General features: G+C 43.5%; 1 long non-coding RNA gene across 1 annotated transcript in view; it reads right to left on the reverse strand.

Annotated features, from left to right (window-relative positions):
- Window positions 1-1,079: 1,079 nt before the first annotated feature.
- Window positions 1,080-25,589, reverse strand: part of LOC144691499 (uncharacterized) — an 87,319-nt gene continuing 62,809 nt past the window's right edge. Inside the window, exons 2-3 of the long non-coding RNA XR_013579146.1 lie at window positions 16,522-16,624; window positions 1,080-1,134 (exon numbers count right to left, since the gene is read on the reverse strand). This is a non-coding gene — a long non-coding RNA (uncharacterized LOC144691499). The remainder of the gene's footprint in view (window positions 1,135-16,521; window positions 16,625-25,589) is intronic.

Raw genomic sequence — 25,589 nt, forward strand, 5'->3', positions numbered from 1 at the left:
ATCTGGAAAATGGAGTTTAATATAGGAAAATGTAACTTGTTCACTTTGGCAGGAAGAACAAAAAAGCAGAGTACTACTCAAATGAGAACGGCTGCATAATACCGAGGTGCAGAGGGATCAAGGTGCTCTAGTACATGAGTCACAAAAAGTTAGCATGCAGATACAGCAAGTAATTAAGAAGGCTAATGGAATGCTACCCTTTATTATGAGAGGGATTGAACATAAAAGTAAAGATGTTATGCTTCAGTTATACAGGGCATTGGTGAGACCACACCTCAAATACTGTGTGCAGTTTTGATCTCCTTATTTAAGGAAAGGTGTAAATGCATTGGAGGCGGTTCAGAGGAGGTTTACTAGATTTATAACTGGAATGAGTGGGCTGTCATATGAGGAAAGGTTGGGCAGGCTGGGCTTGTTTGGAGTTTGGAAGAGTGAGGGGTGATTTGATTGAAGTATACAAGATGCCAAACAGCCTTGACAAGGTGGACATCGAAAGGATGTTTCCTCTTGTGGCTGAGTCCAAAACTAGGGGGCACTGTTTTAAAATTAGGGGTCGCCCTTTTAAGGCAGAGATGAGGAGAAATTTTTTCTCTCTGTGGGTTGTGCGACTTTGGAATTTTCTGCCTTAGAAGGTGGTGGAGGTGGGTCATTGAATATTTTTAAGGCAGAGGTAGATAGATTCTTGTTAGGCAAGGGAATCAAAGGTTATCAGGGTTAGATGGGAATGTGGAAATCGAAACGCAAGAAGATCAGCCATGATCTTATTGAATGGCAGAGCAGGCTCGAGGGGCCGAATGGTCTACTCGTGTTCCTATCTCTTATGTTCTAATGCGCTTGCGATAGAGTGGGCAATATGAAGATTTGCTTTCTCCCTCTCCACAACTCCGTCGGCAACCAGTATCACCATGGTTACCCTTGGCATTACTGTTAAAATACTGCAGACACTGCACTAGTTGATGCTTCAAAAGTGTAAGCAGAAATCCAAATTCACTGAGTTGCGTTGATAAAGGTAAATAATTTTCAATTGATCCAGAACATTTGTGAATTGTTGTTCTTTGTTGACTAGAAGTGGAGGAAGAGGAGGTTCTTCAGATCAGGTGTCGCTCAGTGAGCTGAACAGTAAAGCTCCCTTTCCTGTAACACAGCAATATGAATTAATCCCAAATTCAGAAGGACATCAAGGTGACATTTGTATTTCCTACATCAGCCATTTTCAGAGAAATTCACAATTTACTTTGAAACAGTGATTACACTTCAAAAGTACGTCATTGGCTGTAAAAGCACTTGGGAACATTCTGTGGTTGTGAAAAGTCCTGTAAGATTTCCAAGTTCTTTATTGAATGCAAATTTAGGGATGGTTTCATATCATAGGTTCATACCCAGCGGGCACTATATTGGACTGACACAGCACGCTACATGTAGGATGCTAAAAGTGAATAAAGATAAATAATCCATCGAAATAAAAATCAAGGAAAAAAATTAGTTACATTTTCCAGATGTGTAAAAAGATTACTAAAAGCTCACAAACGTTTTCAATTGATCTATTTTCATACTTCCTTAATTTTATTTTATTTACTTTAAGTTAATATTTTATGGTGTCTTGCAGTATGATGAGAGCAGACTCAATAGGGTACACGTTGTAAAAATGGCATTTGGAACCAAAATACAAAATTAGATGATTTCAGCGAATTACACAGGATTTAACAAGTCTGTCCATTCTTGGGCTGAAAATCATTTCAAAAAAACATAATCATGAATCATTTTAAAATCTTGGACTTTATTGGTGGAAATGAATTAAAAACTAAAAGCTTGGAACCTTACCTATGCCACGGGTTTACTGTGCTCTGTTGCATTGCCTGTTCCATCCCATCCTGACTGAGTTGAATAGGAATAACAAAGTGAGAGCAAATATCCTCACTCTTTTACCAGCTTCTGCCAGCCTTGCCACCCATCATAGACTGACGGCATCAAAAATCAGCCTCCACCACCTCGATACAACCGATCCTTTGTCAATAAAAAGTTATTTTAGAGGGGAAAAGTGATTGAAGTATTCACTTGCAAGCTGATGTTTGTTTTCCATGTTTTCTTTACTGATAGACGGTGACAATAGAGTAGGTTGGGTGATCTTACAATACTGATGAAGCAAATTAGGGTCATTATGATAAGTAGTTGCTTGGTAGTACAGACCTTGAGAATTGCTGAAAAAGAGGAGACATGCTGTTGAAACTTTTCATCTTGCACTCATCAGGACAGACACAAGAATGCCAAATTTCAAATGGAGCAACAATTTATACTGCATGAGAAAAGGGTATTGATTGGTTGGTAAGTTGTCTCTGATTAGTCAAAGCATTGCCATGGAGAATGTGCCAAGAAACCATTATCCCTCGTGCTTTTGTTTAATTCAAAAAATACGCAGTGCCTGGACATGTTCCTCTTGCCTGCAAAGGAATTTCAGCAACAGGTAAAGCTAGCCATTTCATATTGCTATTATGCAATAGCAAAGCAAGTGGTATTTTCCACTAAGAGCTAGGATGCTGCCATCAAGCCAACAAGACATTCTGCCTATCACACAACTGAGCAATGTGGTTTATGAATTTCAGTGCTGATGTGATGCCAGGTATGTAGGCTGTTTGTCCCAAAGACTGGCAGATCATATCAAATAGCATGTCCCTTCAGCTGTTCACAATAGGCAGACTACTGACCTTACTCAGCCAACCCATGCTTGCAAAACTTGGAACATAATTTCTAACATTAGATGTGATTTCAGAGGTCTTGTGGTACAGTGGTAGTCTCCACATTCAAGTTCCACTTCAGGACTTGATGGCAAGTGTGTTCATAACATGGCCAAACAGGTTTAGCCTGTAAATCCTTCCAATAAGCCTGATGGAAGATGGTAAAGAATGGGAGTTTCCTGGTCAGCCATATTGCAGAAGGCAATGGCAAAATACTGCAGTACTTAGCCAAGCAAAATCATGGATCAATCCCATGGAAATCCATGGCCAGCAATGTCCTCTTTGGGCATGATACCTGAAGGAAGAGGAGGGATAGCACTTGCTAATCAATCCTGAATGTGCTAAGAATTAACATTTAACCGATTGTTAGTGTATCAGTTGGGCTCATAATGTGGCTCACTTACACTTGCTGCAAGCTACATACATTCATGCACAGGGATCTGTCCTCTGCAGGTAAAAGGAACATATCTAGGCATTGCACCTTTTTTGCATTAAACAAATGGGTGGGGGACAATAGTTCCTTGGTGCACTCTTTATGGCAACCCATTGATCAATCAGAGTCAACATGCCAACCAATCAACACCTTTTTCTCATGCAGTATAAGTTGGTGCTCCCTTTAAAATTTTGCATTCCTGATGAGTGCAGGACGAAAAGCTTCAACAACATGTTTCTTTTTCCAGCAATATTATGACAAAATTAAAAAGCAATTAAAATGAGAGCGATAACAATGGCAAAAGCAGGGATTTCTCTGTATTAGCCTGCACTGTTGCCTGTGGCTCAGCGATTTGTTCTCTTGTCTCTTAGTCAGAAGGTGGTTGGCTCAAATCCCAATTCTAAAGACTTGAGTCTCTGAGGACATGAGTCTCTGCAGGGCGGAGGGATCATCATACTGTTAGATGAGATGCTAAACTGAGGCTCCTGTCTGTCCTCTCAGATGCTTGTAAAAGATCCCATGGCATGACTTTGAAGAAAAGCAGGGGAGTTCTCTCCAGTGTCGTGGACAATATTCATCCCTTAACCATTAAAAACAGAATCTAGCCTTTATCGCAGTGTGAAATTACATCCAGCACAGATACAATGGGCCGAGTGACCACCTTCTGTGTCATAATGTTTAGTGATCCTATGGCTTGTGGGATCAGTATGTTTTAGTTTGTACACAAAGCAGAACAAGGATCAAAAATTGCCAATCTATTTATTGATATCTATCAGCTGTACGATGTACTGTCTTTCTATGAACTATCTATCTACTATCTTCTGAAATAATTGAGCATTCATGTATCACACTCTTATGTGGAAAATTAACAATGGGAAAAAAAACGCTATTGCTGATAATTATCACGATAATGAAGGGATAACAGCAAATTGCGTCCGGAAATATTGGACTTAAAAACGCACTCAAGCCTCTGGGTGGAATGCTGAAGGGTGACTCCCTAAGGGGTAATGGAACCCTACCCTTTCGCCAGAGAAGGTACTTCTAAAGACAGCCAGAAACTAATTGGTCCCTCCAGTAGAGACAATGGGACATAATGGGAGACGAGTATCATCTCATCAAGAAATCCCGTGAGCAATGTCCAGACAGATTTGTGAATTTGCTTCCCGCTTGGAATATACAAAGGAGGGGTTAAAAGTGAACTGAAAAGCTGCCCTTGTGTCTGTCTGTTGGTGGGTGTCCTGAGAGAGCAAGTGCTGGAAGTTTGACACAGAAGTAACAGTCACACACACTACCCCTGAAAATCGCCATTTTGCAGGTATCCCAATCTCTCTACCTCTCTACCAAATTCAACATTACTGGAACCTCGAAACCGATTATTCGTCTGCCGGAGTCAACTCTACTGGAACCTCGAATGGCAACGGCCACAACGTTCAATCACTTACTCCCCACGAGTCAAGGATTGTGCCATATACATTATATATATATTCACTTACTTGAAGCTAAATTCTTACTTTTAACCTGTATGATCGTATATACATGTGTTTTATCCTTTCGTGCCTTTAGTAATTAATAAACTTACTCTTACCTTTAACTGAAGGAAGTCTGATCAAATTGGTTCCTTCAAAACCAGAATGATTGGGTCTGGGAAAAAGGTATCCGTGAAAGGGATCCTTTTTAGATTAAATCTTGTTGCGACCAACAGAAAGGTGGGGGGGGGTGCTGAATAAAGACAGGGAGCCAGTTCATCCCTCCTTACCCAGGACATAACAATTTGGGGGTGTCCCAGCCAGACAGTGACAAATTGAGGGGTCTCACCTTGATCAACAACTTTGGGGAACCTCACCTGGGGCTGGGTTGTACAAAGCAGCTTCAACTTTCTCAGCATGCAGTAAAATTCTTGTTCTTTCAGTTGAATTCATATTGTTGGGACTAAATATAATTGCCAGTAGTAGATAATCATAACTATTTTGCTTGTGAGATGGATCAATTCCTGTATTAATTACATTTGGTTATCTTAATTAATTAATTACTTTTGATTATCTGGTCAGTCATGGAAATATTTAGCATTGTGGGCCCTAATTATTGTAGAATAGTATCATAGAATGATACAGCATAGAAAGAGGCCAATCAGCCCATCATGCCAATGAATGAGGTATCAAATTAGTCCCACTCCCTTGCTCTTTCCCCATTACTCAGTGGATATTTCTTTTCAAGTATTTATCCAATTCCTTTTGGAAAGTTATTGATGAATCTGCTTCTACCACTTTGCCAACTAAATCTGTGTATTCTATTTACTTGCTCTACTGCCAGATTATTTATTCTGCCAAAAACACTGAAGATTTTTAACACGTCTTATGAATCTCCCCTTAACTTTCTCTTGAGACAAACACAGATTCTCTAGAACAAAAACAGAATTACCTGGAAAAACTCAGCAGATCTGGCAGCATCGGCGGAGAAGAATAAAGTTGACGTTTCGAGTCCTCATGACCCTTCAACAGAACTGAGTAAAATTAGGAGAGGGGTGGAATATAAGCTGGTTTAAGGTGGGGGGGGTTGGAGGAGAGAAGTGGGCGAGGGGGGGGTGGTTGTAGGGACAAGCAAGCAGTGATAGGAGCAGATAATCAAAAGATGTCACAGACAAAAGAACAAAGAGGTGTTGAAGGTGGTGATATTATCTATGAGAATGTGCTAATTAAGAATGGATGGCAGGACACACAAGGTACAGCTCTAGTGGGGGTGGGGTGAAATAAGACTAACAGGGCATAAAAGGTATAAATTTAAAAATAATGGAAATAGGTGGGAAAAGAAAAATCTATATAAATTATTGGAAAAAACAAAAGGGAGGGGGAAGAAACGGAAAGGGGATGGGGATGGAGGAGGAGTTCAAGATCTAAAGTTGTTGAATTCAATATTCAGTCCAGAAGGCTGTAAAGTGCCTAGTCGGAAGATGAGGTGCTGTTCCTCCAGTTTGCGTTGAGCTTCACTGGAACAATGCAGCAAGCCAAGCGCAGACATGTGGGCAAGAGAGCAGGGTGGAGTGTTAAAATGGCAAGCGACAGGGAGGTTTGGGTCATTCTTGTGGACAGACCGCAGGTGTTCTGTAAAGCGGTCGTCTAGTTTGTGTTTGGTCTCTCCAGTGTAGAGGAGACCGCATTGGGAGCAACGAATGCAGTAGACTAAGTTGGGGGAAATGCAAGTGAAATGCTGCTTCACTTGAAAGGAGTGTTTGAGCCCTTGGACGGTGAGGAGAGAGGAAGTGAAGGGGCGGGTGTTGCATCTTTTGCATATGCATGGGGAGGTGCCATAGGTGGGGGTTGAGGAGTAGGGGGTGATGGAGGAGTGGACCAGGGTGTCTCGGAGGGAACGGTCCCTACGGAATGCTGCCAGGGGGGTGAAGGGAAGATGTGTTTGGTGGTGGCATCATGCTGGAGTTGGCGGAAATGGTGGAGGGATGATCCTTTGAATGCGGAGGCTGGTGGGGTGATAAGTGAGGACAAGGGGGACCCTATCATGTTTCTGGGAGGGAGGAGAAGGCGTGAGGGCGGATGCGCGGGAAATGGGCCAGACACGGTTGAGGGCCCTGTCAACGACCGTGGGTGGAAAACTTCGGTTAAGGAAGAAGGAGGACATGTCAGAGGAACTGTTTTTGAAGGTAGCATCATCAGAACAGATGCGACGGAGGCGAAGGAACTGAGAGAATGGGATGGAGTCCTTACAGGAAGCGGGGTGTGAGGAGCTGTAGTCAAGGTAGCTGTGGGAGTCGGTAGACTTGTAATGGATATTGGTGGACAGTCTATCACCAGAAATTGAGACAGAGAGGTCAAGGAAGGGAAGGGAAGTGTCAGAGATGGACCATGTGAAAATGATGGAGGGGTGGAGATTGGAAGCAAAATTAATAAATTTTTCCAGGTCCCGACAAGAGCATGAAGCAGCACCGAAGTAATCATCGGTGTACCGGAGAAGGAGTTGTGGGAGGGGGCCGGAGTAGGACTGGAACAAGGAATGTTCCACATACCCCATAAAGAGACAGGCATAGCCGGGGCCCATGCGGGTACCCATAGCCACACCTTTTATTTGGAGGAAGTGAGAGGAGTTAAAGGAGAAATTGTTCTAGTCTTTTTAGCCTGTGAAAGTAACTGAAGTCTTTCACCCTGAAACCAATTTAGTGAATTGTACCTTCTCTTAAGATCTTCTTAGCCACCCTGAAGTGCAGTAACCGGAATTAACCACAACATTCCAGCTAGCGTCCAATCAACGTTTTATAAATGTTTAGCTTTTGTGCTCTATTCCTCTATTTATAAAACTAATGATCCTGTATGCCTTTAAACAGCCTTCGCAACTTGTCTTGCCACCTCCAAAGATTTGCCAGATTTCTCTGTTCTTGCACTTCCTTTGAAATCATCTCATTTAGTTAATATTGCCTCTCCTCATTCTTCCTACCAAAATTAATCACTTCACACTTCTCTGTGTTAAATTTAATTTGCCACTTGTCGGCCCATTTCACTCGTCTGTCTGTGTTCTTCTGAAGTCTGTTACTATCCTTCCAAATTCCAATTAATTTTGTCCTGGATTGTTGTCCCTGCTCTCTAAAAGTTTCCCCAACACTGACACTGGACTGATAGGCTGTAATTGCTGGCTTTATCCGTCTCCCCTTTTTGATTGTGGCCAGTCCCTCTGCAATTTATACCCATCTCTCAACAAACTAGGTTGCATCTCATCCCAACCAGGTGACTTTTCTGTGATGAATGCTGCCAACTTGCATTTATACTGTCTTTAACGTAAGCCAGTGAAATGGTACAAACCACGTAAGGAAAGGTCTCAGCATTGAGTACTTACATCCTGAGGTAATTTTATCAACACAAGAATATAAAGGCACAGTAAAAATATAGATTAGCAACTGTGCAAAATAACTCAGGGCTAGCAGAGAATTTAGGTCGAGGTGCACCAGTATTATGTTCGTGGGGGAATTTTCCCAGCCAAGCTGAGATGGACTTGCATGCAAGCAGGGAATCAAACCCATTGAGAGTGACGTCAAGTCAGGCCCCCAACATCATCCTGCCCCCTTCCGAGTTTCTACGGAGTGCAAATGGAGGCAAATAGGCAATACCCTTGGATCCATTGGGTATGTTATTAAAGGAAGATGTAATAGAGAAGTTAAATAGGATAGCGATAAAGAGAAAGCACTCAAAAAGTTGGCAGCATTCATAGCAGAAAAGTCACCTGGTTGGGATGAGATGCTCGCAGGAATCATCCCTCCATGCTGGATCATCCGGACGCGTTGGTGTGATTGCACGTCAACGTGTTTCGCAACTAAACATAAGCAACTTGCCCCTGGTAAGCTGCACTTCACTCGGGACTTTGAAGCTTGTTTGCCCAGCTTACTTCGGGCAGCACTCACAGTCATCAGTGCCAGGCTGCACAGGCAGCACCACATCACTTTTAGGGGGGGCTCATGGGCAGGTCTCTACTTACGAGACCAGCTGTAAAGCGAGGGTGGCTTTTCAATGGCTGCTGGGCTAGGGCTTACTTGAGGAAGGGGGAGAAGTGGCCCTAGGCAAGGGAAGAGGCTGCAGGGTGAGGGCTGTGCTGGGGAAGAGGAGTATCCCAGGGTGTGTGTGGGGACACATGTTGATCTGTGCAAGTCATCTCAAAATGATGCGGGCTGAGGAGGCAGTCTCCAGAGGAGATGAGGCCAGATGGAGATGTGAGAGTGCGTGTGAGAGTGTGAGTGATGATGTCCCTTGAGTTAACAGTGAGTGAGATGCCAGTGAATGTGTAATGGGCTTGTGAGCGTGTGAGTTTAGGGTGATGAGATGGTTGCGTTACCCTGGCAGCACGGATGAGATCATTTATCCTCTTTCTGCACTGGAACCTCTTCCATGCAGCATTGGCACTGACCACCACAACCATCGCCTCCCAAGCCAGAGTGGTGACACTAATGGCCCTCCTCTGGCCAGAACAGGAATAGAGGACGTTGCGGCAGGCTCCAACGGTGAGCAGAAGGCATTCCAAGGACGTGTCACTGAATCAGGGGACTGCAGTCTTCTTATCTTTCAGGGCCATGTCTTATGTGCAGCAGTCCTGGGATGGAAGCACTGAAATGTGTGCACTTTAAATATGGTGAGGAAGCAGCGAGGCGACTGTGTGGCGGGTGAATCAGAGGCCACCCACCAGCGAAATGACATGTTTCCTGGGAATGCATGATAAATGAGGCGGGATTGGGATGATAAAGCGTGAAAAGCCACCATTGCAGGTAAAATGTTATTTTTCCTGCCCACTACTGCACTGGGATGATTTCGCTCATGATATTCATTGTGTGGCAAATTCAAGAAAAGTGCGAGGAATAGCACCAACCCTTGTATTCCGCCTTTTTTGATCTCACAAAATCCTTTGATTCTGTCAACCACAAGAGCTTATGGAGCATCCTCCTCAAATTTGGCTGCCCTTAGAAATATGTCACCATCCTCCAGCTACACATGCAAGTTGTGATTCTCACCAACAGAACACAGCAAACCCTATCTCAGTGAAGACTGGAGTCAAACAAGGCTGTGTCATTGCACCAACTCTCTTCTCCATTTTCCTGACTACAACGCTGCACCTCACCTCCAGCAAATTACCCACAAGCGTAGGGATAATCTACAGAATAGATGGGAAACTTTTCAACCTACACCGCCTTCAATCCAAAACCAAAACCACTCCAACTTCAGTCATTGAACTCCAGTATGCAGATGGCGCTTGTGTGCGCATTCACCTAGAATCTGAGCTCTGAGCTCCAGGTCATTGTCAACTCCTTCTCTGAAGCAAATGAGAAAATGGGTCTTTCACTAAACACCCAGAAAACAAAGGTCCTCTTCCAACCAGCTCCCGCAGCAAAACGCCTCCCCCCATCAATTAAGATGAACAGTGAGATGCTGGAAAGTGTGGACCATTTTGTGTAACTTGGGAGTCTCCTCTTGATGAAGGCAGATATAAATGACAAAATTCACCATTCCCTCCAATTTTCCAGCTCAGCCTTTGGCTGACTGAGGAAAATAGTACTTGAGGACTAAGATCTCAAACCCAAGACTAAGGTTATGGTTTACCAGGCAGCAGTGATCCCTATGCTCCTATATGCTTCAGAGACTTGGACAACCCTACAGCAGGCACCTCAGAGCACTGGAGAAGTACCAACAGCGGTGCCTTCGCAAGATCCTCCAAATCCAGTCACAAGAAAGGACTCCAACATCAGCGTTCTCTCCCAAGACAGCTTGCACAGCCCTGCGAATCACTCAAAACCAGCTCCACTGGGCGAGACATGTCATTCGTATGGCTGACACCAGACTCCCAAAGTAACTCTGACACTCGGAACTCGGTCACAGCAGGAGATCCCCAAGAGCACAGCAGAAATGCATCAAGGCATCCCTGAAGAGGTCAAACATCCCCCGGAACTCATGGGAGACCCTGGCTTGTGATCGACCAAAAGAGAGAAGGCTAATTCAGGGAGGCACCGAACACATCGAAAGATTTCATCAGGAAGGTGCAGAGGCAAAGTCGAGGAAGTTCACAAACCTCCAAACAACCAACTACCCAACCCTTCACACATAATCTGCCCCAAATGTGGCAGAATCTGCGGATCTCACATTGGACTTCCTGGTCATTTCAGAACCCATCAAACTGGAGTGGTAGCAAATCATCCTCGATCCCAAGGGACGGCCTAAGAAGCAGAAGGAGGATAAGGAAAGTAAACTTCAGTGAAACATTTCCTTGTACATTTCACATAGGAGCAGGCAGAGTGGACAGATTAATTCTCTTTCACCATGTTTTCTTGTTCTTTTTCCAATTTTCTCTCCTACCTGAACATTGTGACTCAGATTAGGGTGCAACCCACAGTCTTGAGCATCAATTGCAGTAAAAGTGCCTTTTTCCAAATTAGAGCTCAGTAGTGACAGGCTATTTGACTGTAATGGGCGGTTATAGCTGACCTCATTCTCACACAGGCATTTTCCAGAGCGAATCATTGGATGGAAAGCAATAGTGGAGCCACCGGTGGTTTCTTTTTTCCATTACTGAGATTAACTGTCATATGGTCCTTCCTGAGATCAATTAACTCAGTACGAAATTGAACCTGGAATCATCCAGGTCAGTGCAATACTGGACATTGCTTTTACTCACTGAGCCACTGGGAGACCTCCAACCGTCCCTGTGCTGTAATGAGAAAACACAAGCCTTCTTGATGCTCAATGGTGATATGCAACACTCGGTAGTTACATAGCCAAGAAAATCCTAGCCTTGATCACCAGTCTGTGCTGAACTTATTGACCTCCACTAGAATGTCAGTATTCCCAAGCTAAGGATAGTTAAAAGTTTCCTGACACTGATTGCTGTCCAGTGGCCTCTACTGGAAAGTGCCGGGATGTCTTGTTGGTGAATGAACGATTGTACATATTTGTATTGCACGTTTTACGCCTGAATTGTTATATTCATACAGAAAGATTGGTCACTTAGCTGACGTATCAGAATACAGACAGTGTCATCACCCTCGGAAGCGGAGGGGAGAAAATAGAAAGGAAAAGAAACCTAAAACTTAAATCTTACACAATGTCACTGGTATCCTGTAACACAGACATCTTATCAGTGTTAACTGATTAATATAATTCTATATAATCGTTATATATGCTTGTTATGGCCAGAGGCTTAAACTTCCATTGTTTCCTGTAATGATCTCTTTTCCTTTAGTCTTGTTTAATAGTCTATTTGCACTGTTCTTCAAGGCATGCCATTTCCTCACAGCCCCTCATCTCATAATCAACTTGATTACCGTCGTGTAGAATTGTTTTTAAGTTGTGTTTTAACCCTTCAGAATCTAACAACTTTTAGTCATGTAAGATGTTAGAACATGTTGAGAGGGGAAAAAAGCCATTAAATCTTGTAATTGGAAAGCATGGGTAATTATCCTGGATCCCACTTGTCATTTGGAAGTATTCCAATTATCCATGTTTGAAATTCATGGGATTCCAACAGTCATTACTTTCCACTAGAGTATTCTCATCAAGAGTGACAGGCACTGGTAAGCACTTTCTGATTTTTATAAGTCAGACGGTCATGAGCAGAATCCATGATCTAGAAGGTTAACGTATGAGGACGTTTGCAATACTTCCATCTGAAATGCAAATCTTTAGGCAGGGTAATATGCACTAGGATCATACTTCATTCACTTAAATTGTATTTGCTCCTTTTTGTCTCCTATTATTTGTATCTACCCTCTCCCCATCCAATCTCCGCAAATAGGAGTAGTAGTTTGAAAGCTGAAGGAGGTAAGTGTTCCAGAGTCGAGATCATCATGGAGGTGCAAAACAGCAAAGTGTTAGAAAATTAGACAAAGGTACATAACAGTGGATCTCCACCTGAACTGTGCAGCATTAAATTTTCCAGGTAGCCTTTTAGCCTTATAAACAATGTACCAGATTTTCATCTTTATACAGAAATCCACAGAAAGGACATTGAAGTGAGACTGTGCATTATTCCATGATTTTCTCATCGGGTGTGCATCAGGTACTCATTTTGTTCCTATAAATCAGCCCTCCACCGCACTCCCATCCCACAAAGGAGCGGAGACAGGTTCCTCATGGGGTAAAGGGCTGGTAGGTTTCACAGATTCTGGCACTGTGGCGCTGATGGGTGCTTGAGATGTGCTGGTAATAATGCAGCCAGCCAGCAGCCCCATGCAGATCCGGCACCCACTCATATTCTGGTGAGGTCAAGATGAGTGGATCTATATGGTTATAATTCCAATATTATTGCCAGCATTATGATCTGTTCAGTTGTCAGCACTCTCATCCCTGAGTCAGACGCTTGCAAGTTCAAATTCCGCTCCAGAAACTTGAGCGCAGAATCAAAGGCTGTCAATCCAGGGCAGTAGTGAGGGAGTGCCACACTGTCTTAGGTGCCCTCTTTCAAATGAGAGAGATGAGATAACTTTTACCATCTTTTTCTTTCTTCAGCTGAAAACATATTCTGGATTTAATATCATCCTATTGGCAGTTGCTCAATATCTTCTCTCTTCTGTGCGGACCGGTTCCTTTGATACATATGGTTAAGTCTCAGGTCTGGTTTTCTAAAGTAATCACTTAGCAATAGGAAGAATTAATTTCCCTATCACACAAAGAGTGTGGCCCTGAATTTCCTCGGGAGTTATCCTGATCTCCTGCTGTAAATTCAGCAGCAGATCAGCAGAACCCCCAGAGCAATTGCAAAAATGAAATAGAAGCACTAAAGATAAAGTTGAAATGCAAATTTGCAACAAGGTGCCCATCTGTGCTATGCTGTAAAATACATATATGAGAAAGAAAGGCAGGAAGGGAACAATTGTTAGTATTTACAGGTGCTTTCAGAACTTCTGCAGCATTTTTCTGGCAGTTAATTCGTGGAACCCTCAGAGAAATCACACAATTGACTAAAAATGGCCATTTGCACCATTTCTCTCGAATTTGCACCTAACCCTGCAGAAACTCTCCCCCATGGTATTTTGCAATAACCTCCAGAAACATCTCAAAATGTATTCCGTGTAATATAGGCAAAGTGTTCAGATATCAGAGCCTCGAAATTACTGTTGACAGCATTAGCCTATGCTTATTTAACACATGAAATTCTTCTGCCCAACATTCTAATAAAGACTGTAAAGTTGTTTATTATTAATTGGTTATTATCTCTAAAAATAACAGAAAAAGGAATGTCATGCAAATACAATAAGGTCGTGACCATTACGGTTTCAAAAATTAATTTCCAGACTCAGATCAGGGCAGGATTGGGCTCAACTGTGATGCCCCAAGCTGTTGAATAGGTTGTCACCAACTGTCCTTCAGATGGTGTACAGAAGAGCTGTACCCTCAGCACAACAGTGTCTTTAGGCAAGTCGGAGAGAAAAGAGAAGCAACCAGATGAAGGGAATGCACATGGCAGCAGCACGTAGACACTGTGGCATCATCAGGTTCATTGTAATTGCATTGATGAATGCCTGTAGTACTTTCTTAGCTAACTTGTTTGGTTTTCACTTGCATAATAATATTTGGTGCTAACCAACATGGTCTACAGCATTCTCCGTCCATCATCAATAACAATGTTGCATAAATCCTCATGAGAACATCTGTGCAGAGTGGGTTCGGGCTATAACTAGTGTGAGTACAACGTTAATGTACAATGTGTCATATTGTAATGTATAGGATTTTCTTCTTTTAAATTTGATGCCAATTGTATGCTGCTCAAAGTGTATCTATCAAAGGGGAAATTAAATATTTATATCAGAGTAAACCATCAAATTGATATATAAATATAATGCATCTTCAGAGCGTGGGTTATAGATGCAGAATAATACTCTACACTGCACCATTGACAGCTGCCAGGTCAGATATACATTGGGTTAGATACTGGAAACCTCCTGTAATTCCCCAATCCAGTGCACTGCACCGTGGAGAGATGGGATATGGATTCATGGGCTGGGATTTTCCAAGCCTGCTGGCGTCGGGCACACTCGGTGACATAAGCGGCCAATATGCCATGAAACCAGTTTGCAAACGCCCGCTCAGCCCATCGATGGCGGGCCGCGATTCCCACCATTGGACCTCGGGAACCTCATTGTAATACATCAGCATATCATTGTGTGCAGAAGTCAGGACTTATCCGTCAGGGCTTTGCTCACATCACGGGCATGCAAGGAGCAGAAGATGCTGGAGCCGGACAGCAATGGCACACTGGAGGAACATCCATGGCATGCTGGGTGGATTCTCATGGACATGGCTCTGTTGGGAAGCAGCTCATGGAAGTTGGAAAGTCACCGTTGATGCTCACAACGGATGATGGTCCAGGGGAATGGGAGAGGAAGGGTTAGGATCGACTGGGAGAGGAATAGGTGTTGGGGGAGTGAGGTTGGGAGGGGGGGGAAATCAAGATGTCAGGGGGTGAGGTTGGGAGAGTGGAATGAAAGTGTCGGGGGAGGTGAGGTTGGGAGCGGGAAATCAAGGTGTCAGGGGGTGAGTTTGGGAAGGGGGGGCAATGAAGTTTTCAGGAGGGTGAGGTTGGGAGGGGCTGGAGGGTGTACGGGAGGAGGAGGGGGTAATGGAGGAGAAGATGGCAACTGGGAGGTCGGTGTAAGGGGGGGGGTGGAAGATGGAAGGGAAGGAGTTCGGAGGGGGGTGGGAGTCCGGAAGAGGAAGGAGTGCGGAGAGGGGAGGGAGTTCGGGGGAGGAAGAAGTAAGGGTAGAGAAAGGAGTTGCCTAGGGGGAAGGAGTAAGGCTGGAGGAAGAAGTGAGACTGGAGGAAGAGGTAAGGCTGGAGGAAGGAGTGGGGAGGGGGGAAGGACTAAGGGTAGCAGAAGAAGTAAGGGTGCCTGAGGGAGTCAGGAAGGGGGAGGGATTAAGGCGGGGGGAGAAGGGGTTCCAGTTCCGGGGGGGAAAGGGTTCCGGGGGAAGGGGTGTCCCATTTCCCTCTCAAGTTGCCACTGCTGGAACACACCCATGGCTCCTGCAATGGAGTGCAGGTCTACACACATCTCCGCATTCTGCTGGACCAGGGTCTCCATGGCATCTTCCATCCTGGAAGAGCACTTGGCACATTCAAGGCTATGGGCCAAGTGCTGGTAAATGGGATTAGGTAGGTCAGGTGTTTCTTGCGTGTCAGTGCAGACTCGATGGGCCGAAGGGCCTCTTCTGCACTCTGTGATTCTGTGATCCTCCCTATGGAGACCTGCATACACACACATGCGGGCTTCAGAGAGCAGGTGGACACACTACTCCAACTCGCGTACCACTCAGTTGAGAGCTTTCAACAGCTCTGTGTGATGTTCCCCCACCTTCTGCTAACTCTCCAGGATGAGTTGGAAGGCTGCATCTAGAGGCTTGTCATCTGACTCAGACTTCACAGATGCCTCTTCCCCAGCAGTCCTCCGAGTGCCGGGGAGCTCGGCTCAACCTACCTCCTCCTGCTGCGGACACGTGTCCGTGTGGTGACCACCAGATTGCAAATCCGAGCCTGCTCTAGATCTAGGTCCCACTGAGGTGTGTGTCTCTGCGCTGGTGGAGGGTGTGGGTAAGCATTGTGACTGGTCTTCCAGGCTGCTTATTTCCAGCTCTTCAGTGGAGGAGGTTTCCTCTTGGCTGGAGGTGAGGACCTGGATGGAGCTGAGGGATTGGCTGGCTGAGGGTGTTGATCACTTGGCAGAGCTCCCTGTGAACCAAAGTAGAGAAGAGTAATGCATGGCGGCAGAGTCAAAATCAGGAGAGAGAGCAACAGTTGCGTGGAGGGAGGAATGAGGTGGTGCAGGATCCTTACGAGGGTGTTCGCTGCCGACCTCACGATCACCGCAGGCACGGTCCATGTCCTCACCTGTCATCGTGATGGCATATTCCTCAAAGTGAGTGAGGGGCCTAATGTGGGCCACTCCATCCCCGGTCGGGAACCTCTCCATGCTGTTGTGAGCAGTCTTCTCCTGCATGGAAACAGATGGAGAGAGTGTGAGCAGGACGCATGGCACTGTGTGAAATGTTTGTGTAGTGAGCGGAGCCATGGACAGGATGAGGACATGAGCTCCAGAGAATATGAGCCCAATGGAGATGTGAGGGTGTGTGTGAGAGTTAGTGATGCTGTCCCTTGAGGTGCGAGATCCCTGTGGATGTGTGATGGGTTTGTGAGTGGGGAGTGATGAGAAGAGTGAATTTACCCTGGCGGAACGGATGAGACTATTCATTCTCTTTCGCCACTGGGTGGCTGTCCATTTTTGGTGCTGCTGCCACTGTCTGCCAAGTTGGATTGATGATGTTGCTGCCCATCCTGCGACCAGAGCAGATGCACAGGACATCACGGCGAGCCTCCACTGCATCCAAATGGTGCTCGAGGGACGCGCCATTGAATTTGGGAGGGTGGGGGGTGCAGTCTTTTTGCCTTTCAGGGCCATGTCTTCTTTGCAGCAGTTGTGGGTTGGAAGCACTGAGAGGACTTTAAATATGGTGCCCGGCGTGATGAAGTGGCGAGGTGATGGCGTGGCGGGCGAATGAGAGCCTGCCCGCCATGGAACGGCGTGTTTTCCAGGAATGTATAATTAATGCAGTGGGTTTGGCCGGTACAGTATGAAAAGCCAACATTACAGTGGGTGGATAAAACATCAGTTTACCCACCCGCTACCGCACTTAGTGCAAATCTGGGATGATTCTGCCCATGGTCTATAACATTCCATGTGCTGAATAGCCAACTTTATCTATGCTTCACAGATAATTCAAGCAGAGGCCAAATATTTTCTGCTGCCTGGAATCAAAGTCATCTGATCTGCTATCATCTGTTCCTTTGCAGTTGGTTCTAGAGCAGCAGTGGAACAAAGTCAGCGGCCGGACATCAGACTACCTTTTTAATTCCATGGTGATGCATGGCATAAAGGAGGACGTTCAGATTGTGGTCCAAGGGCTACATCCAGCTCCGACCTCTGAAAAGCCAGCCTTAAACTCATTCCTTTTTGTTCCTCAATTCTTACTCCCTGATTTGTTTTTAAATTTTAGGGGGCCTGGAGTTAGGGACTGTTTTTGGACTGTTGGCAAATTGGTGAATAAGTCCTAAATCAGATTAAGAATATTATTAATGTCAGAAAATTGAGGCACATGACAATTAAGGGTAACATGCAACCCTAAAACTTCATGTCACCTATTCATGCAGCCTGCGATAACATACCTGGTGTAAGGGACAATAACAACAACAACAACTTTAATGTCATAAAACGTCCAGAGGCGCTTCACAGGAGCATTATAGAACAAAGCATGACACCAAGCCGTGTAAGGAGATAATAACTTAGATGACCAAAAGTTTCTTCAAAGAGATAGGTTTTAAGAAGTGTCTTAAAGGAGAAAAGTGGGGTAAAGTGTCAGAGAGGTGTAGGGAGGGTATTCCAGCCTGGGACCTCAGCAACAGGAGGCACGGCCAGCAATGGTGCAGCAATTAACAATGGGGATGCACAAGAGGCCAGAATTAAAGGTGTGCAGATATCTCTGATGATTGTGGGGCTGGAAGACATAACAGAGATAGGGTGGGGTGAGGCCATGGAGGGGTCAAAAACAAGATGAGAATTTTAAAATCAAGACATTGCTTATCTGGGAGCCAACGTAGGTTAGTGAGCACAGGGGTGGGGGGAATAGGACTTGCTGTGAGTTAAGACACAGGCGGCAGATTTTAAGATGACCTCAAGTTTATGAAGGGAATAAAGAGGGAGTGAAGGAGCATATCCTGAAAAGATGAAACATCACTATCAAAATAAAGAACACTCAACAACCCTTTGACATTAACAGAAAATGCTGGAAAAACTCAGCAGGTCTAACAGCACCTGTGGAGGGAAAAAAAAGAGTTAACGTTTTCAGTCTGTATGACTCTTCTTCAGAGCTAAAGAGAAGTAAAATCACATTTTACTTCACGATTACTTCTCTTTACCTCTGAAGAAGAGTCATACAGACTTAAAACGTTAACTCTTTATTTCCCTCCACAGATGCTGTCAGACCTGCTGAGTTTTTCCAGCATTTTCTGTTTTTGTTTCCAGATTTCCAGCATCTGCAGTATTTTGCTTTTAACCCTTTGACATTGTCAGGTGAAGCAACTGAGACCTTTGGACTGATAGATTGTCTGACTTAGCATTTTGGTCCCCAACAAAATATAACTGTCAGCCTATGATCTATCTGAGCTAGCGTTATTTACTAGATCTGTGTTAAATGCCATTGTGAATCCATATAGAACCTTAGGAAGACCACAGTTGGGTTGCCATATGGAGTTTCGCACTCCATGTTATAGGAAGGATGGTCATGCAATAGGGAGAGGTTCTCTAGGATGCTGCCCTTCTATGAGAAAATAGAAAATATGAAGAAACACATGAAAGATTGGGTCAGTTTTAATTAGAACAGAAAAGAATATGGGATGATATGCTAGAGGTGTTGAAATTTATTGAGATTAGACTAAGCAGCAGCAAATTGTTTCAAATGCTTCAAGGGTATAGAAGAAGGAGACATTGATATAATTTAAATGTAAGAGATACAGGACAGAGAAGAAACCTTTTTGTACAAAAGGTTGTGAGGCTGTAGAATGCAATACTTAAGAGAGCATGTCAATATTTAAGAATAGATCAGACAGGTAGTTGAGGGAATGAGAGATAAAGGGACATGGGAAGACAGTGGATTGGGAGTAAGACTATATCTTTTTTATTTTCTTTGTTCATTCATGGGATGTGGGCGTCGCTGACCAGGCCAGCATTTATTGCCCATCCTTAATTACCCTGGAGATGGTGGCGGTGAGCTGCCTTCTTGAACCCCTGCAGCCCATGTCCCCATTTAACACCAGCGAGGACTAATTGAGCTAGAGAGCCCATCTCCCTGTTGAGATGTCTACATAGTAATCCTAATCCACTCTCTGAAATACTCCACGTTCTGTATTGCAAAGTGAGAACATGTGCCTGCACCCACAATTTCTTAGATAAGCTCTCAGCTTTGTATTTGAGAGTAACTGAGTGTCCCTTCTGATTTTACTATGGGTTCCGGGAAAGCCTTCACTTGATGCATACTTTTTGCATTCTTCTTGTTCGGAACTCTCTTCCTCAAAAGGTGGTGGAAGCAGAGTCTTTGAATATTTTTAAGGCAGAGCTAGATAGATTCTTGATTAGCAAGGGGGTGAAAGGTTATCGGGTATATGTGGGAATGTAGAGTTGAGGTTAAAATCAGATCAGCCATGATCTTATTGAATGGCGGAGCAGGCTCAAGGGGCCAAGTGGCCTACTCCTGCCCCTAACTCGTATGTTCGTGTGACTGGTAACCAAAGAAGTGGGAGGTACAAGGCAAAATGCAACCACACCCACAGAGCTGAATGAGGCACAAATGGAAACCCAAAACCACTTAGAGTTTGCTGAGAGCCATCTGTAAAGATGAGGCAAGTTGAAAAAGACATTGATTAGAAGGATATGCTGATGGGGTAGGATGATTGGGAGGGGGAAGAAGCTCATATGTCACATGTCCCTTCTGGGCCAAATCGTCTGCTTCTGTGCTGTAAATGCTTTCTAACTTTGTAAATATTATCAGCCTAACTATTGTAATAATGATATCTGCATTAAATTATCCCAGTTTTGAATAACATCCAGGTAAAACCGTGAAGGCACAAGGCACCATATCTTCCTATTCCGCTCCAATATAACTGGTTTTATTTTATAAAAATAAAGATCAGTTTTATATAAAGTTCACATTCCTGAAACTATAATGCAAACAGAATGTGAAAAGGTCATATGGCCCTGGAGCTAATTCTTTCCACTGACCATTTGGAAGTACCCCATTGTAAACTCACTTAATCTCCTGAGGGATGGTTTCTGCAGAAATGCACTCTGATTCCCAAATATAATCAGTTCACTATCCTGAAATCTCCAGCATTCAGCTATGGACTGCTGTCCTCCACAGTCAAGGCTTGTTCTTTTTCAGTGTCTCTGACCCCTCCAGTTGCAACATTTCTTACATTAAGGGAGTTTCATATTTCTCCTGAATCCTTGGGCTAACATTTTCCACGGGGTTATTAGTTGGAACTGGCTTCTATCTGAGCATCAGAAGCAAATGTTGGTGGAAAAAAAAGCTATCTCTGGATTTTAGCATTGTAAGACAGAAATTCGTCAGCCTTTTAAAGTTGTCACCAGTGCCTAATTCGAATTCAGTGTTGAAATCCTTAAGGAAGGGACTTGCCTCTGGTGCTTCATAAACTGAAGTAATTCCTTTATCCCCAGAACCTGCCGCGTCACGTGTCTGAACGTTTGTCGGACAGCTTGTCCTCAGGAGAGCAGATCAAAGAATAGTCAAGTGTTTCTGTGTGGAAGATGGAAGATGGGCATCAGGGAGCAGAGCATTCGAGCAGAAAACATGGAGCGCATTACAGAATCTCAATAAACTAGAATTTTCTGTCCTGCTTAGAAGGAATCCGGGTCAATCAGTGAGCTCGTCATGTAGGGAAGTGCAATTGCAACTCTGTTAACACGGACAAACCCAGGCCTGCAAAGTAAAAATTCTACACAGAGAGAAAAGCTGCTGTTACCTGAGAGATTCTGGGTACAATATTCATTTTTTTTTAGCTTTTTTTCAAGGTCCTCCCTTTTCCCACAGCTTAGATTTCTTTTCACTTGTTGTGAGGATTTCCAGTCTAACATTTTGACATAATTACCAAGTCCTTCTTGGGGAAAACTACTTTTCTTCAACTTATTATGTGATAAAACCCATTGTGTGTAATCAATTGGGATAAATTAGAGGATCCAAGTATAAATGACAAGATCCTGACTGACAATTCTCTTGCTCACAGGCAAGGAAATATGCAACTTTGCGAATCCCTGCAGAAAAGGATTTGCTGTTCCGGATGAAGGTGTTAGAATCTCTGAAGTGAAGTAGAAGTGGATGGAAGGGTTTAAGTGATTGTCTATCAACATTTCCTGTTGTTGAATAACTGAACAGATTTTTTAAATCCTGTAAATGCTTCACAAGAAGCACTTATCGCTGAATAAAGGAAAGGTTTTGAAACGGCACAGTATGTGACATTAAAATACAAATATTTAAGGGGTTCACATAAATTCAGCCCTTACCTGCAATTTTAACAGGAAGAGAGAAAAAAATTGCATTTATATTGTGTCTTTCACATCCTTAGGACATCCCAAAGTGCTTCACATCCAATAAATTACTTTTGAAGTGTAGTCACTGTTGTTAGACAATTTATATACAGAAAAATCCCTCAAAGAGCATAAGATTAATTGGTATGTTTAATTATTCTGTATATAAATGGAAAGAATAATTGCTCTTCCCAGCTCTTCTAAAGATAATGGCAGGGGATCTTTTACATCCACATAAGAAGGCATAATCTGGAAGATGGCATCTCTCACATTGTAACATCAGCACCTCACTGAAGTGTCAGCCTAGATTACAGGCTCGAATCCTGTAAGTGAGGCTTGAACCCTCAATTTTCGGACTTGAAGCATAAAGTCATACCACAGAGCCAAAACTGAAACTTTAGGTATTGCCCATTTATTTTAACCAATCTGAAGTGGGTTAACACCTTCATTAAAATAGCAAACAAAGTGAGCGAGACGAGGAGAGTGGATATGTTGGAGATGATTCAGGATACATTGCAATGTAAGTGCGAGTTACTAAGAAGGAGGAGTCAAAGACTTGGTGAGGATAAGAGAATGTTGATTTTGTTAAGTAATGTAGCAGAGAGCCAAGAGGTTGGGAAATATAATAATGAAACTCTTGAAGAAGAGATAGTGGAGAGTGATATGTTTGAATATCAAGAAAATGCAGAATTATGCCAGCATTTCATAGAAGTTAGATTTGTGCCCTGTTGTCCCCCCAAATTCAGTTCTGGGACCCATTTTGTTCACTCCACATACTAATGGGGCTAGAGTGGGTGGTGTGAAAGTTGCAGAAGATACCAAGATTACCAGTTAAAACTTTAGAAGACCAAAGGAACCTACAAAGGGATATAGATAAAATGGGGATAAAAATGGCAGATGGAATTCAATGTCACTGAATGTGAGGTGGCACCTTTCAAATCAAAAATAGAATGTAACAATGGTAATTATGCTCAGTACTGTGGAGGAGGAGAAGGTTGGGGTTTACATGTTCACATGGTCTTAAAGGCAAGACCTCAGGTTGGTTGTAATAAAAACAAATGCAGTTTTAGGTTTTATCACAAGGTTTAGAGAGAAATGTGTTTACACCCAATTACAGGTTAGAAACGGGCAGCGTGAGTGTAAAGTGTACACAAAGTGCCTCAGGTTTAATTTCAAATTTATCAGTGAGCTGCCATTGTCTTGTGCGCATTCAGAGGTAGCTCATATTTTTGAACATTTCCAATTTGGGCCAACTTCCCTAACAGCACTCTCCTCAGCTGCATTGTGGGGCAGGAGGGGAGAAGAACAGGATGGGCAGTAGCGGCGGCTCTCAGACGTGTCGTGAAGTTGGGAGTAGCTCTCCTGTTCCTCCTAGCTCCATATGAAGATAAAATCAGAAGAAATTCTCACTGGTTTACTGATGACTGTGGATTAGGCCACAGCAAATACTGTTAACATGAGCAGAGTCCAATTTCTAGAAGTGGTTGAAGGTGCATTAGGCCAATCATGTATATATTTAGCGGACCCAATGCACATTAAAGATGCCTCACTATTGTCCGAGGCCAATATGACATTACAGTGCCTTGAAGCACAGGACATAACCCCATGGAATTGTTCATCTTTGTGCCTAATTTCCACCAATCTGGAATAAAACGTTAGTATAAGTAATGGTGCCCATGACACTACCACATTGTCTAAAAACCCATCTAAGGATGTGAAACCATTAGGGAGGGCACAGAAAATATTTATAAGAATGGATTCAGGGATGAGGGATTTCAGTTATGTAGAAAGATTAGAGAAACTGGGGCTGTTCTCCTAAGAGAAGGGAGGGTTGAGAGGAAATTTGACAGAGGTGTTAAAAATCATGAAGGGTTTGCTTAGAGTAAATAGGGAGAACTATTCCCATTGGTGGAAGGGTCGAGAGGCAGAAGACATAGATTTAAGGTGAATGGAAAGAGAACCAAAGGCAACACGAGCAAAAAACCATTTCATGCAGTGAGTGGGTAGAATCTAGAGTGCACTGCAAATGGCACAAGGCCAGCTTGATAAAGTACAGCTTAGACAGAGTACTTAACTTGGGAATTTGGTGATTGAGGGAATTCAGTTCAGTGAGGGAAGCGGTGCTGTTCTGATCTTTTACAAGGCAAGAGCAGTCCAAGAGAGGGGGCAGGGGACAGCGAGACCTTATACAAACATACAAACATACAAATTACAAGCAGGAGTTGGCCATTCGGTCCCTCGAGCTTGCTTCACCATTCATTAAGATCATGGCTGATCTGATTGTAACTTCAACCCCCATTCCTGCCTACCCCCGACAACCTTTCACCCCCTTGTTTATCAAGAATCTATCTACCTCTGCCTTAAATATTCAAAGACTCTGCTTCCACCGCCTTTTGATGAAGAGAGTTCCAAAGACCCACGACCCTCTGAGAGAAAAAAATTCTCCTCATCTCTGTCTTAAATGGATGACCCCTTATTTTTAAACAGTGACCCCTAGTTCTAGATTCTCCCACAAGAGGAAACATCCTTTCCACATCTACCCTGTCAAGACCCCTCACAATCTTATATCTTTCAGTCAAGTTACCTCTTACTCTTCTAAACTCCAGTGGATACAAGCCTAGCCTGTCCAACCTTTCCTCATAAAATAACCTGCCCATTCCAGGTATTAGTCTAATAAACCTTCTCTGAACTGCTTCCAGCACACTTACATCCTCCCTTAAATAAGGAGACCACTACTGTACCAGATGTGGTCTCACCAATCCCCTGTATAACTGAAGCATAACCTCCTTACTTTTGATTTCAATTCCCCTCGCAATAAACAATATCATTCTATTAGTTTTCTGAATTACCTGCTGTAACCTTTTGTCATTCATGCACTAGGACACCCAGATCCCTCTGCATCTCAGAGCTCTGCAATCTCTCACCGTTTAGATAATATGCTTTTTTATTTTTCCAGCCAAAGTGGACAATTCTACATTTCACATTCCCACATGATACTCCATTTGCCAGACCTTTGCCTATTCACTTAACTAATCCATATCCCTTTGAAGCCTACTAATGTCCTCTTCACAACTTTACTTTCCTACCTATCTTTGTGTCGTCAGCAAATTTAGCAACCATACCTTTGGTCCCTTCATCCAAGTCATTTATATAAAGTGTAATATGCTGAGGCCACAGCACTGATACCTGTGGCACACCACTTGTTACATCCTGCCAACCAGAAAAAGACCCATTTATGCCTATCCTCTGTTTCCTGTTAGCTAGCCAATAATCTAGCCATGCCAATTTGTTACCCCTATACCATAAGCTTTTATTTTCCACAGTAACTTTTGATGTGGCACCTTATCAAATGCCTTCTGGAAATCTAAGTACACTACATCCACCAGTTCCCCTTTATTCACAGCACATGTTACTTCTTCAAAGAACTCCAATAGATTGCTTAAACATGATTTTTCTCTCTCGTAAAACCATGTTGACTCTGCCTGATTGCCTTGAATTTTTCTAAGTTCCCTGCTATAATAGCTTCTAACATTTTCCCTAACAGATGTTAAGCTAACTGGTCCGTAGTTTCTTATTTTCTGTCTCTCTCCCTTTTTGAATAAAGGAGCTACATTCACTATTTTCTAATCTAATGGAACCTTCCCCAAATCTAGGGAATTTTGGAAAATTAAAACCAACACATCAACTATCTCATTAGCCACTTTATTTAAGACCCTAAGATGAAGTCCATCAAGACCTGGGGACTTGTCAATCTGCAGCTGTAACAATTTGCTCAGTACCATTTCCCTGGTGATTGCAATTTTCT

This window comes from Cetorhinus maximus, chromosome 1 (genome assembly GCF_964194155.1).
Source record: "Cetorhinus maximus chromosome 1, sCetMax3.hap1.1, whole genome shotgun sequence".
Taxonomy (NCBI): domain Eukaryota; kingdom Metazoa; phylum Chordata; class Chondrichthyes; order Lamniformes; family Cetorhinidae; genus Cetorhinus; species Cetorhinus maximus.